Below are 13,904 nucleotides of genomic sequence, written 5' to 3'. Positions count from 1 at the left end.
ATTTGCTGTGGATAAAAAGAAAAAAAAAAATCATGGAAAAATTGTCCATGCAACGACTCCATTAAGTTGTTCCTTAAACTTTTGTTTACTGTCGGTGTTTTGGAGAAATCCTTGGTGCAGATGTAAAATTCATAGCAATATGAAGATTTAAATTTAGCAGGTTCGCTTCAAATACAGTGCCAATGATATGAAGGGCTTATTTGTCCTGTGGTGGTGGTGGCAGTGGCAGAGCTAGTAGTAGTGTGACAGTAGCTGTGTGCTCCTGTGTTTGCAGCTGTGTGTGCGCGTGCACGCGTGCTTGTGAGTGTGTGTCTGCGTGTGTGTGTGTGTGTGTGTGTGTGTGTGTGTGTGTGTGTCTATTGTAAGTTTTGGTTTCTCTGGCGTTGTTTCCAGGAGTAGTATACTTAGTGCTTGCCTTTACAAAATTATTTTAAATTGCAATTTCGGGTCTCAGTCGTTAAGAGCACTGACTGCTCTTCCAGAGGACATGAGTTCCGATCCCAGAAACGAAACTGCAGCTCAGACCATCCATAATGAGGTCTGATTCTCTCTTATGGGGTGTCTGAAGACAGCTCCAGTGTACTTACATATAATAAATAAATAAACCTATGTTCTGATCTGGGCAAGAGAGGTCTAAGCAAGAGGGAAAAGCGAAGAAAAAACCTTGCATTTTTCCCCCTCGTGCATGTGCGTGGGCAAACACCCAAAGGCACATGCACGCGTGCGCTCGCACAAACACACACACACAAATGCATACGCACAGGCATACACATACACACAGGTATATGTGCTTTCCAGCACTGTGTACTTACCAAAGTCACTCTAAGTTCTAGAGATGAGACTCAGATCATCAGTTCCTTTCCTTACCTTCTGAAATACCTTGTTGGCTCATTTAAATCATCATCATCATAATAATAATAGTAATTATTAATTATTATTATTTTTAATGAACATTGTTGTTTTCAAGACAGGGTTTCTTGGCAGAGCACTTGCTGTCCTGGAACTCTCTATGTACAACAAGGTCCCCTGGAACTCACAGAAACACCCCTGCCTCTGCCTCTCTGTTCTAGGACTAAAGGTGAGTGAATGCCATCATACTGGTTTACTTGCTCAGAATAAAAATTACACGTTTGCCTCTTGAGTGTTCGTGAGTGCAGCATCCACGTCTTGTCCAGAAAACAGCAGTTCCCGGCACTGATTGTCCCTAGGCTCTCTGAGACCTTGTCTGAAGCAAGAATGGCTGTAAAGAAAAGCTGAGGGGTCTTTGGCAAAGCCAGGTTAGCGGCCATTGGGAGCACTGGGGAGTTCTTTGGGAGTGCAGGTAGGGGACTGCTTCTGTCTGACCTGCTCCTGGGGAGAAGAGGGGTTCTGTGTTGAGAACCCCTGCTGTGGCCTGACAACTGTGTCCTTTGGAGACTAAGAGGGGTTGTGCAGTAGTCAACTGAAATATTTATTAATTATTTTATGTGTATTGGTGTTTTGCGTGCATATGGGTCTGTGTGAGGATCTCCTGGATCTGCAGTTTACAGTTCTGACCTGCCACTTGGGTGCTGGGAATATGAACCCAGAACCTCTGCAAGAGCAGCCAGTGTTCTTAGCCACTGAGGCCTCTCTCCAGCCTGACTTACATCTTTGGTGCAATTAAAGCAGCGTTTAAGGGGAAAGAGGAACCTAGAGAATCTGGACAAAGCTGCCATAAGTCTGAATCGAAGAGGATTCATTTTCAGAGTAAAATCAATTTCCGTTGGAGAATTCCTGAGAACGTGTCTTGCTAACATTTTCTGCAGTGGCTGAACTGAAAAGAGAGTTAGGTGGATCTTTCTGTATTCCGTTCAATACCTGCAATGATTTGATGCAGTGCTCAATGTGTTTTTGTCTGATTCTTTTAATTGCAGTGCCATAAAGCTTCTCTCCTGTATTTAATTTTTCCTTAAAGTAGTACCTTCATGGTATGGTAACATCTGACCTCCTGATGTTTTGTTAGTTAATTCCCAAACACACACCTACAGAGGTGAACGAATCTCTGCACACTACAACCTTATGCTCTGATTTGAGACCATTTCCAACAGTTGTGTCCAGAGCCAAGGTGTTTGAGAATTCAGTTCTGAGCCAGTGTTCTTTCCGATGTTTTATTAGTTATGGCGACAGGTGATGTACGCAGGCCTGCATTGTCTGTCGATAATTTTAACTGCTTATCCGTCAATTTCGTTGGACTAGGTCTGAGCGTGTTTACCCAGTGGGTTTTCTGTTTCCCAAGTCTTCCGCAGAAGCCAGGCAAAGTTCTCTCGATCTCTGAAGACCCTCCTGAATGAAGGCGCATTTGGCTTGTTTGATCCAAATGGAAGATTTCAAGGTCCCTCCCATCAATGACTATATTTGCTGTGGATAAAAAGAAAAAAAAAAAAACCATGGAAAAATTGTCCATGCAACGACTCCATTAAGTTGTTCCTTAAACTTTTGTTTACTGTCGGTGTTTTGGAGAAATCCTTGGTGCAGATGTAAAATTCGTAGCAATATGAAGATTTAAATTTAGCGGGTTCGCTTCAAATACAGTGCCAATGATATGAAGGGCTTATTTGTCCTGTGGTGGTGGTGGCAGTGGCAGAGCTAGTAGTAGTGTGACAGCAGTTGTGTGCGCGTGTGTTTGCAGCTGTGTGTGAGCGTGTTCACGTGCGTGTGAGTGTGTGTCTGCGTGTGTGTGTGTGTGTGTGTGTGTGTGTGTGTGTCTATTGTAAGTTTTGGTTTCTTTGGCGTTGTTTCCAGGAGTAGTATACTTAGTGCTTGCCTTTCAAAATTATTTTAAATTGCAATTTGGGGTTCTCAGTGGTTAAGAGCACTGACTGCTCTTCCAGAGGACATGAGTTCCGATCCCAGAAACGCAACTGCGGCTCAGACCATCCATAATGAGGTCTGATTCTCTCTTATGGGGTGTCTGAAGACAGCTCCAGTGTACTTACATATAATAAATAAATAAATAAAACTTTATTCTGATGGGGCAAAGGGGGTCAAAGCAAGAGGGAAAAGGGAAGGGAAAAACTTGCATTTTCCCCCCTCGTGCATGTATGCGGGCAAACACCCAAAGGCACATGCACACGCGCGCTCGAACAAACACACACACACAAATGCACACGCACACGCATACCCATACACACAGGTATATGTGCTTTCCAGCACTGTGTACTTACCAAAGTCACTCTAAGTTCTGGAGATGAGACTCAGATCATCAGTTCCTTTCCTTACCTTCTGAAATACCTTGTTGGCTCATTTTACTCATAATAATAATAATAGTAATTATTAATTATTATTATTTTTAATGAACCTTGTTGTTTTCAAGACAGGGTTTTTTGGCGGAGCACTTGCTGTCCTGGAAATCTCTTTGTACACCAAGCTCCCCTGAAACTCACAGAGACCCCCCTTCCTCTGTCTCTCTGTTCTAGGAATAAAGGTGAGTGAATGCCATCATACTGGTTTACTTGCTCAGAATAAAAATTACACGTTTGCCTCTTGAGTGTTCGTGAGTACATCATCCACGTCTTGTCCAGAAAACTGCAGTTCCCGGCACTGATTGTCCCTAGGCTCTCTGAGACCTTGTCTGAAGCAAGAATGGCTGTAAAGAAAAGCTGAGGGGTCTTTGGCAAAGCCAGGTTAGTGGCCTTTGGGAGCACTGGGGAGTTCTTTGGGAGTGCAGGTAGGGGACTGCTTCTGTCTGACCTGCTCCTGGGGAGAAGTGGCATTCTGTGTTGAGAACACCTGTTGTGGCCTGACAACTGTGTCATTTGTAGACTCAGAGTGGTTGTGCAGTAGTCGACTGAAATATTTATTAATTATTTTATGTGTATTGGTGTTTTGCGTGCATATGGGTCTGTGTGAGGATCTCCTGGATCTGCAGTTTACAGTTGTGACCTGCCACTTGGGTGCTGGGAATATGAACCCAGAACCTCTGCAAGAGCAGCCACTGTTATTAGCCACTGAGACCTCTCTCTCCAGCCTGACTTACATCTTTGGTGCAATTAAAGCAGCCTTTAAGGGGAAAGAGGAACCTAAAGAATCTATACAAAGCTGCCATAAGTCTGAATCGAAGACGATTCATTTTCAGGGTAAAATCAATTTCCGTTGGAGAATTCCTGAGAACTTGTCTTGCTAACATTTTCTGCAGTGGCTGAACTGAAAAGAGTGTTAGGTGGATCTTCTGTATTCCGTACAATACCTGCAATGATTTGATGCAGTCCTCAATGTGTTTTTGTCTGATTCTTTTAATTGCAGTGTCATAAAGCCTATGCCCTGTATTTAATTTTTCCTTAAAGTAGTACCTTCATGGTATGGTAACATCTGACCTCCTGATGTTTTGTTAGTTAATGCCCAAACACACACCTACAGAGGTGAACGAATCTCTGCACACTACAAGCTTATGCTCTGATTTGAGACCGTTTCCAACAGTTGTGTCCAGAGCCAAGGTGTTTGAGAATTCAGTTCTGAGCCAGTGTTCTTTCCAATGTTTTATTAGTTATTGCGACAGATGATGTACGCAGGTCTGCATTGTCTGTCGATAATTTTAACTGCTTATCCGTCAATTTCGTTGGACTAGGTCTGAGGGTGTTTACCCAGTCGGTTTTCTGTTTCCCAAGTCTTCCGCAGAAGCCAGGCAAAGTTCTCTCGATCTCTGAAGACCCTCCTGAATGAAGGTGCATTTGCCTTGTTTGATCCAAATGGAAGATTTCAAGGTCCCTCCCATCGATGACTATATTTCCCCGGAGTAAAAAGAGAAAAAAACCATGGAAAAATTGTCCATGCAACGACTCCATTAAGTTGTTCCTTAAACTTTTGTTTACTGTCGGTGTTTTGGAGAAATCCTTGGTGTAGATGTAAAATTCATAGCAATATGAAGATTTAAATTTAGTGGGTTCGCTTCAAATACAGTGCCAATGATATGAAGGGCTTATTTGTCCTGTGGCGGTGGTGGCAGTGGCAGAGCTAGTAGTAGTGTGACAGCAGCTGTGTGCGCGTGTGTTGGCGGCTGTGTGTGCGCGTGCGCACGTGCGTGTGTGTGTGTGTGTGTGTGTGTGTGTGTGTGTGTGAGTGTGTGTCTATTGTAAGTTTTGGTTTCTCTGGCGTTGTTTCCAGGAGTAGTATACTTAGTGCTTGCCTTTACAAAATTATTTTAAATTGCAATTTGGGGTCTCAGTGTTTAAGAGCACTGACTGCTCTTCCAGAGGACATGAGTTCCGATCCCAGAAATGAAACTGCGGCTCAGACCATCCATAATGAGGTCTGATTCTCTCTTATGGGGTGTCTGAAGACAGCTCCAGTGTACTTACATGTAATAAATAAATAAATAAACCTATGTTCTGATCTGGGTAAGAGGGGTCTAAGCAAGAGGGAAAAGCGAAGAAAAAACCTTGCATTTTTCCCCCTCGTGCATGTGCGTGTGCAAACATCCAAAGGCACATGCACACGCGCGCTCACACAAACACACACAGACAAATGCACACGCACAGGCATACACATACACACAGGTATATGTGCTTTCCAGCACTGTTTACTTATCAAAGTCACTCTAAGTTCTGGAGATGAGACTCAGATCATCAGCTCCTTTCCTTACCTTCTGAAATACCTTGTTGGTTCATTTTACTCATAATAATAATAGTAATTATTAATTATTATTATTTTTAATGAACCTTGTTTTTTTCCAGACAGGGTTTCTTGGCGGAGCACTTGCTGTCCTGGAACTCTCTTTGTACACCAAGCTCCCCTCAAACTCACAGAGACCCTCCTGCTTCTGCCTCTCTGTTCTAGGAATAAAGGTGAGTGAATGCCATCATACTGGTTTACTTGCTCAGTATAAAAATTACACGTTTGCCTCTTGAGTGTTCGTGAGTGCAGCATCCACATCTTGTCCAGAAAACAGCAGTTCCCGGCACTGATTGTCCCTATGCTCTCTGAGACCTTGTCTGAAGCAAGAATGGCTGTAAAGAAAAGCTGAGGGGCCTTTGGCTAAGCCAGGCTAGTGGCCATTGGGAGCACTGGGGAGTTCTTTGGGAGTCCAGGTAGGGGATTGCTTCTGTCTGACCTGCTCCTGGGGAGAAGCAGGGTTCTGTGTTGAGAACCCCTGCTGTGGACTGACATCTGTGTGTCATTTGTAGACTAAGAAGGGTTGTGCAGTAGTTGACTGAAATATTTATTAATTATTTTATGTGTATTGGTGTTTTGCATGCATGTGAGTCTGTGTGAGGATCTCCTGGATTTGCAGTTTACAGTTGTGACCTGTCACTTGCGTGCTGGGAATATGTACCCAGAACCTCTGCAAGAGCAGCCAGTGTTCTTAGCCACTGAGACCTCTCTCCAGCCTGACTTACATCTTTGGTGCAATTAAAGCAGCCTTTAATGGGAAAGAGGAACCTAGAGAATCTGGACAAAGCTGCCATAAGTCTGAATCAAAGATGATTCATTTTCAGGGTAAAATCAATTTCTGTCAGAGAATTCCTGAGAACTTGTCTTGCTAACATTCTCTGCAGTGACTGAACTGAGAAGACAGTTAAGTGGAGCTTTCTGTATTCCGTACAATACCTGCAATGATTTGATGCAGTCCTCAATGTGTTTTTGTCTGATTCTTTTAATTGGAGTGTCATAAAGCCTATCTCCTGTATTTAATTTTTCCTTAAAGTAGTACCTTCATGGTATGGTAACATCTGACCTCCTGATGTTTTGTTAGTTAATGCCCAAACACACACCTACAGAGGTGAACGAATCTCTGCACACTACAAGCTTATGCTCTGATTTGAGACCATTTCCAACAGTTGTGGCCAGAGCCAAGGTGTTTGAGAATTCAATTCTGAGCCAGTGTTCTTTTCGATGTTTTATTAGTTATGGCGACAGATGATGTACACAGGTCTGCATTGTCTGTCGATAATTTTAACTGCTTATCCGTCAATTTCGTTGGACTAGGTCTGAGGGTGTTTACCCAGTCGGTTTTCTGTTTCCCAAGTCTTCCGCAGAAGCCAGGCAAAGTTCTCTCGATCTCTGAAGACCCTCCTGAATGAAGGTGCATTTGCCTTGTTTGATCCAAATGGAAGATTTCAAGGTCCCTCCCATCGATGACTATATTTGCTGTGGGTAAAAAGAAAAAAAAAATCAGTTGAAAATTGTCCACGCAACGACTCCATTAAGTTGTTCCTTAAACTTTTGTTTATTGTCGGTGTTTTGGAGAAATCCTTGGTGTAGATGTAAAATTCATAGCAATATGAAGATTTAAATTTAGTGGGTTCGCTTCAAATACAGTGCCAATGATATGAAGGGCTTATTTGTCCTGTGGTGGTGGTGGCAGTGGCAGGGCTAGTAGTAGGGTGACAGCAGCTGTGTGCACGTGTGTTGGCGGCTGTGTGTGCGCGTGCACGCGTTCCTGTGAGAGTGTGTTCGTCTATTGTAAGTTTTGGTTTCTCTGGCGTTGTTTCCAGGAGTAGTATAGTTAGTGCTTGCCTTTACAAAATTATTTTAAATTGCAATTTGGGGTCTCAGTGGTTAAGAGCACTGACTGCTCTTCCAGAGGACATGAGTTCCGATCCCAGAAACGCAACTGCAGCTCAGACCATCCATAATGAGGTCTGATTCTCTCTTATGGGGTGTCTGAAGACAGCTCCAGTGTACTTACATATAATCAATAAATAAATAAAACTATATTCTGATGGGGCAAAGGGGGTCAAAGCAAGAGGGAAAAGAGAAGGGAAAAACTTGCATTTTTCCCCCTCGTGCATGTACGCGGGCAAACACCCAAAGGCACATGCACACGCGCGCTCGCACAAACACACACACACAAATGCACATGCACAGGCATACACATACACACAGGTATATGTGCTTTCCAGCACTGTGTACTTACCAAAGTCACTCTAAGTTCTGGAGATGAGACTCAGATCATCAGTGCCTTTCCTTACCTTCTGAAATACCTTGTTGGCTCATTTTACTCATAATAATAATAGTAATTATTAATTATTATTATTTTTAATTAACCTTGTTGTTTTCGAGACAGGGTTTCTTGGCAGAGCACTGGCTGTCCTGGAACTCTCTTTGTACACCAAGCTCCCCTCAAACTCACAGAGACCCTCCTGCCTCTGTCTCTCTGTTCTAGGAATAAAGGTGAGTGAATGCCATTATACTGGTTTACTTGCTCAGTATAAAAATTACACGTTTGCCTCTTGAGTGTTCGTGAGTGCAGCATCCACGTCATGTCCAGAAAACAGCAGTTCCCGGCACTGATTGTCCCTAGGCTCTCTGAGACCTTGTCTGAAGCAAGAATGGCTGTTAAGAAAAGCTGAGGGGCCTTTGGCAAAGCCAGCTTAGTGGCGATTGGGAGCACTGGGGAGTTCTTTGGGAGTGCAGGTAGGGGGCTGCTTCTGGCTGACCTGCTCCTGGGGAGAAGCATGGTTCTGTGTTGAGAACCCCTGCTGTGGCCTGACATCTGTGTCATTTGTACACTAAGAGGGGTTGTGCAGTAGTCGACTGAAATATTTATTAATTATTTTATGTGTATTGGTGTTTTGCGTGCATATGGGTCTGTGTGAGGATCTCCTGGATCTGCAGTTTACAGTTGTGACCTGCCACTTGGGTGCTGGGAATATGAACCCAGAACCTCTGCAAGAGCAGCCAGTGTTCTTAGCCACTGAGACCTCTCTCTCCAGCCTGACTTACATCTTTGGTGCAATTAAAGTAGCATTTAAGGGGAAAGAGGAACCTATAGAATCTGGACAAAGCTGCCATAAGTCTGAATTGAAGAGGATTCATTTTCAGGGTAAAATCAATTTCTGTCAGAGATTTCCTGAGAACTTGTCTTGCTGATATTTTCTGCAGGGGCTGAACTGAAAAGACAGTTAAGTGGAGCTTTCTGTATTCCGTTCAATACTGACAATGATTTGATGCAGTCCTCAATGTGTTTTTGTCTGATTCTTTTAATTGCAGTGTCATAAAGCCTATGCCCTGTATTTAATTTTTACTTAAAGGAGTACCTTCATGGTTTGGTAACATCTGACCTCCTGATGTTTTGTTAGTTAATGCCCAAACACATACCTACATAGGTGAACGAATCTGAATATCTGCACACTACAAGCTTATGCTCTGATTTGAGACCATTTCCTACAGTTGTGTCCAGAGCCAAGGTGTTTGAGAATTCAGTTCTGAGCCAGTGTTCTTTCTTTTATTCGTTTTTATTAATTATGACGACAGATGATGTACGCAGGTCTGCATTGTCTGTCGATAATTTTAACTGCTTATCCGTCAATTTCGTTGGACTAGGTCTGAGGGTGTTTACCCAGTGGATTTTCTGTTTCCTAAGTCTTCTGCAGAAGCCAGGCAAAGTTCTCTCGATCTCTGAAGACCCTCCTGAATGAAGGTGCATTTGGCTTGTTTGATCCAAATGGAAGATTTCAAGGTCCCTCCCATCGATGACTATATTTGCTGTGGGTAAAAAGAAAAAAAAACCATGGAAAAATTGTCCACACAACGACTCCATTAAGTTGTTCCTTGAACTTTTGTTTATTGTCGGTGTTTTGGAGAACTCCTTGGTGCAGATGTAAAATTCATAGCAATATGAAGATTTAAATTTAGCGGGTTAGCTTCAAATACAGTGCCAATGATATGAAGGGCTTAGTTTGTCCTGTGGCGGTGGTGGCAGTGGCAGAGCTAGTAGTAGTGTGACAGCAGCTGTGTGTTCGCGGCTGTGTGTGCATGTGCAAGCATGAGTGCATGAAAGAGAGAGAGATTGTGTGTGTGTGTGTGTTTGTGTGTCTATTCTAAGTTTTGGTTTCTCTGACTTTGTTTCCAGGAATAGTATACTTCGTGCTTGCCTTTACAAAAATATTTTAAATTTCATTTTTTTTTTTCCTGCTTGTGAGATGGCTCAGTTTTTAAGAGCACTGAGTGCTCCTCCGGAGGCCATGAGTTCAAATCTTAGAAATCACATGTTGGCTCACAGCCATCTTTAAGGAGATGTGATGCTGTCTTCTGTGGTGTTTGAAGACAACTACGGTGTACTTACATATAATAAAAAAAATGAACTTATGGGCCTAACACAGGCGAGTGGGGCTGAACTTGGGTGAGTGGGGGATGAGCAAGAGGGAGAAGGGAAGGAAAAAAAATGGCATTTTCTTTCTTGCATGCGTGCACGCAAACACACACACAGGTACATGTGCATAGGTGTCCTTTGAGTACTTTTCGAAGTTAGATGGCAGCTCAGAGGCGATGGCGTTGTCCTTTCACTCTATGGGTTCTGGAGATGGAACTCAGATCATCAGTGCCTTTCCTTCTGAAATATTTCATTGGTGCATTTTATTTATTATAATAATAGTAATTATTATTATTTTTAACTTATCTTGGTTTTTTTTAGACAGAATTTCTCAGTGTAGCACTGGCTGTCTTGGAACTGTGTTTGTAGACCATGCCCACCTTGAACTCACAGAGACACTCCTGCCTCTGCCTCTCAGTGCTAGGACTAAAGGTGAGTGCCACCATGCAGGCTTGCTGGCTCAGTATAAAAATTACACATGTGTGTGTGTGTGTGTGTGTGTGTGTGTGTGTGTAGGGGAGAAGGGTGTTTGATGAAGTATAGTTTTGTTGTAGAGCTTACAGGGGAGGAATTTTTGAAACTAAAGCTTAAAAGCTTGAACAGTGTAAACTATATTTGGAGTATTAGCCACTTTTCCCATTTTTCATACCCGGAAAATTAAGCCAACCACGCTGGGTGGTGATTTTGATTGCTTCTCTGTCTTTCCATGGGTGGATTATTGAAGGATAACTTTTGACCCTCAGAAGAGTCATTGTCATTCAGTTTTTGCCAGTAAGAAAGGAAGTGAATGACATCATAGTAGTAATGGTAAAAATTACAGAAGCAAAGATTTTGAATTGATCTGATGTTCTCTGAGAGAAGTCAGAAATCCCTCCCAGGGAGTCAGGGAAAAACCATTTCAGGGTTAGGGAGGGAACCCCACTCAGCATATGGAGCCCCAAAGAAGAAATTTCGTTCATGACTTGACTTTCAAGAGACATCCAGAATTTCAGAAGTCAAAGTGCACTCCTTCCGTGAATGAGAGCACTGGTCGGGGATTGGACACTTGACAGCCAAGCAATACTTATGTAAGGGCAGTCACGTCGGCTGCAGGAGGGATTGTGTTTCTGATTTAAATGTGTGTTGTAGCTTAGTGGTAGTCTCTCAGCAATAAAGGCAGTTGAGGCTAAGCTTGAAGACTTGAGTCTGATCCCCAGAATTCACTGTGGAAGGAGGTACTGAACTCCCTCTGACCTCCATAGTGCACCAAGTTGAGTCTAGTTCCTCTACAACACATACACAATTATAAAAAGAATTAAAATGATGGAAACTGAGTTTTTTCAATACCTATTTATAGGAGAGGAAAGAGTTGGGCTCTCTTATGTTAAAGAGAATGTTAAAAGAGAGTAAATGCTGAGAGGACATCCGCTGGGTGAGAGGAGTCAACTGTGAAGGGCGCTCCACAGAGTCGGCTGTGGAAGTTCTGTGGACAGCAGTCCAGTGATGCTCCGACCACCCCTTTCTCAGTGCATTGTCGGCACAGCTCTCCGATCTGCTGTGTGTTTCAAGGTTGAGCTCTAGCCATTTCTGCCCTCTTTGCCCTCACATCACGGCCTGAAGAAGGGCATTCTTTCAGCACCCTTGAGAATCTCAGAAGCCGGTACAGGGGAGAGAAGAGATGCAGAGGGAAGCACAGAACTGCAAGGGGACAGCTGGGAAACGGGCACAGTAGCCTGGTTGGAAGCTTGACGGACAGTCCTGTCACTAGCAGGACCTCAGCAGCTTGTCACTGTGTGAGGGCAGATGTGAAGTCCAGGCCTGAGACACCACAGTGAGTTTCCTTGCTGTTGTCCCTAACAGATAGTAACTTTGGTGTGTAGTGTACATCCATACTGGTTTGAAATTTTTATTTATTATGTGTATATACCTGTGTCTGCCTGAATTTATGTGCAACATGTGCATGCAGGTGCCCACAGAAGTCACCGGGCATTGGATACGATGGAACCGGAGTACAGGGTGTTGGGAGCCACTTCCGTGGCTGCTGGGAACTGTACTCCGAAAGGGCAATTCTTGCTCTTGACCATCTTCTCAGCCCCTACTCTCACCTTTTAAAAAAATGATACACTTTTGTTCATTTTCCAAAATTTTTTTTAAAAAAAAAACCTACTCCAAACAAACAAAAAACAATTTATAAATCCTAAAAACCCCAGTTAAACAAACAAAAACACCTCAGAAAGCATACATTTGTAACAGCTTTTCCCAAATCCACATTTGACTTCATAGTGACTGTTTAAATGTTTTCTAGCAAGAAAAGGCACATACGATTTTCATGTAAAATAAATTAGTACATTTCATAGTCGTGGAAGTTCAAGACTTGCTTTCAGTGCACAGATTTTGGGGAAGTATATTGGCGTTCTCGGGGCATTCACAACAATTTATTTCTACGCACATCTTAGAAGTTCTCTTCCCATGGAAGGCAGAATTGGAGGGCCATGAAATTATTCTAAAAAGCTTGGACCTGTTTAGAAACAAAGTGCCTTAATGCCAGTGTGCTACTGCAAGTGCTGACATTACTTCACATACTTAGATCTGATCGGATACAAATCTGATCAGATTTCTTGTTATGTTTTTCACAGTGGGTCTGTTTTGTTCATCAGAGTAAAGATACACATCTGCTTGAAACACTTGAAGACGAGATTTACACATGCCCAGGTTGGTGTGGACAATTTAGTCAGGTTGCTGTAATTTACACTTACTTGATTTTTTTCCCCTGTGCACCATGAATGCATGTGACAGGCACTGTGTTCGTGTGGAAGTCATTAGGACAACTTGCGGCTCTTGGTTCTCTCCTCCCCTTCCCGCCATGTGGATTTCACCAATTAAATTTAGTAAGGAAGCTTTCTTATCTACCAAGCCCAGTATTTAAGGTTTTGTTTTATTTGTTTGTTTTTAGTACTGGGAATTGAGACCAGGATCTCTGCAAGCTAGGTAAGACAACTGAACTATATCGAATTTATATTTGATATGCGTGCAGACCTGGGGCAGCAAACCATGAGACATAGTATAAAACGTCAAGGGCAATACATTTTAAAAGCCTTTTTGTTATCAGAACACATTGCAAATAGGAAGCATGAAAGTTGTCCTTGAATGGGTACATCAAAACTGCACAAATGCTGTTCTATCATTGCCACCAGTCATTTGGAAGCCACACAAAATTCTGCAGGGAAGGAAACTGTCTTTCAGGCCACTGAATGAGTTTAAAGACTGCTACAGACAGAACACTCAAGCCTTTTAGGGGAACTCAACAGACCATCAGCTGCTGTATGGCTAGTGAGAGACAAATGTGATTTCTCAGGGCTTAAAAGCACTTGCAACAACTTAGGGCTGCAAGGAAACAAAGCTAGATTTCCCTAGCGTACCTGAAAATCTGATTCAAATGCTATGTCAACAGTGCATTTTATTAGTGCCAAAATAAGGCTGACAAATTAAGATGGAACTTTGGCATTATTAAACATAGTAATACAATTGTAACTCTTTTGTATTGTGCTACAATTCACTTTAATTCTGTGGCTATAGAGCAAAATGCTTCTTTTCATTTGATTCTTATGTTTGTTGATTCTGTATATTCTACAGGAACCCACATGAATATACTGTTTGTAATTCAAGTTTATACACTTAATTACATATAAATATATATGTACTATGTCTGTAGATGAAATGACTCATGTTCAGAAGAAGGGATAAAGGAGACCAGCCCTCAGCCTTAAGGTCAGCAAGGGGCAAGTCGGTCTGCTCTGAGCTGCAGTTTATCTAAGGCCGTTCTCGCCTCCCACAGAGGTTAGGTGGGGAGGCACAGAGTTGGGGTGGCAGCAGC

This window comes from Arvicanthis niloticus, chromosome 3 (assembly GCF_011762505.2).
Source record: "Arvicanthis niloticus isolate mArvNil1 chromosome 3, mArvNil1.pat.X, whole genome shotgun sequence".
NCBI classification, from domain to species: Eukaryota; Metazoa; Chordata; class Mammalia; order Rodentia; family Muridae; genus Arvicanthis; species Arvicanthis niloticus.
This window is presented reverse-complemented; position numbering follows the sequence as displayed.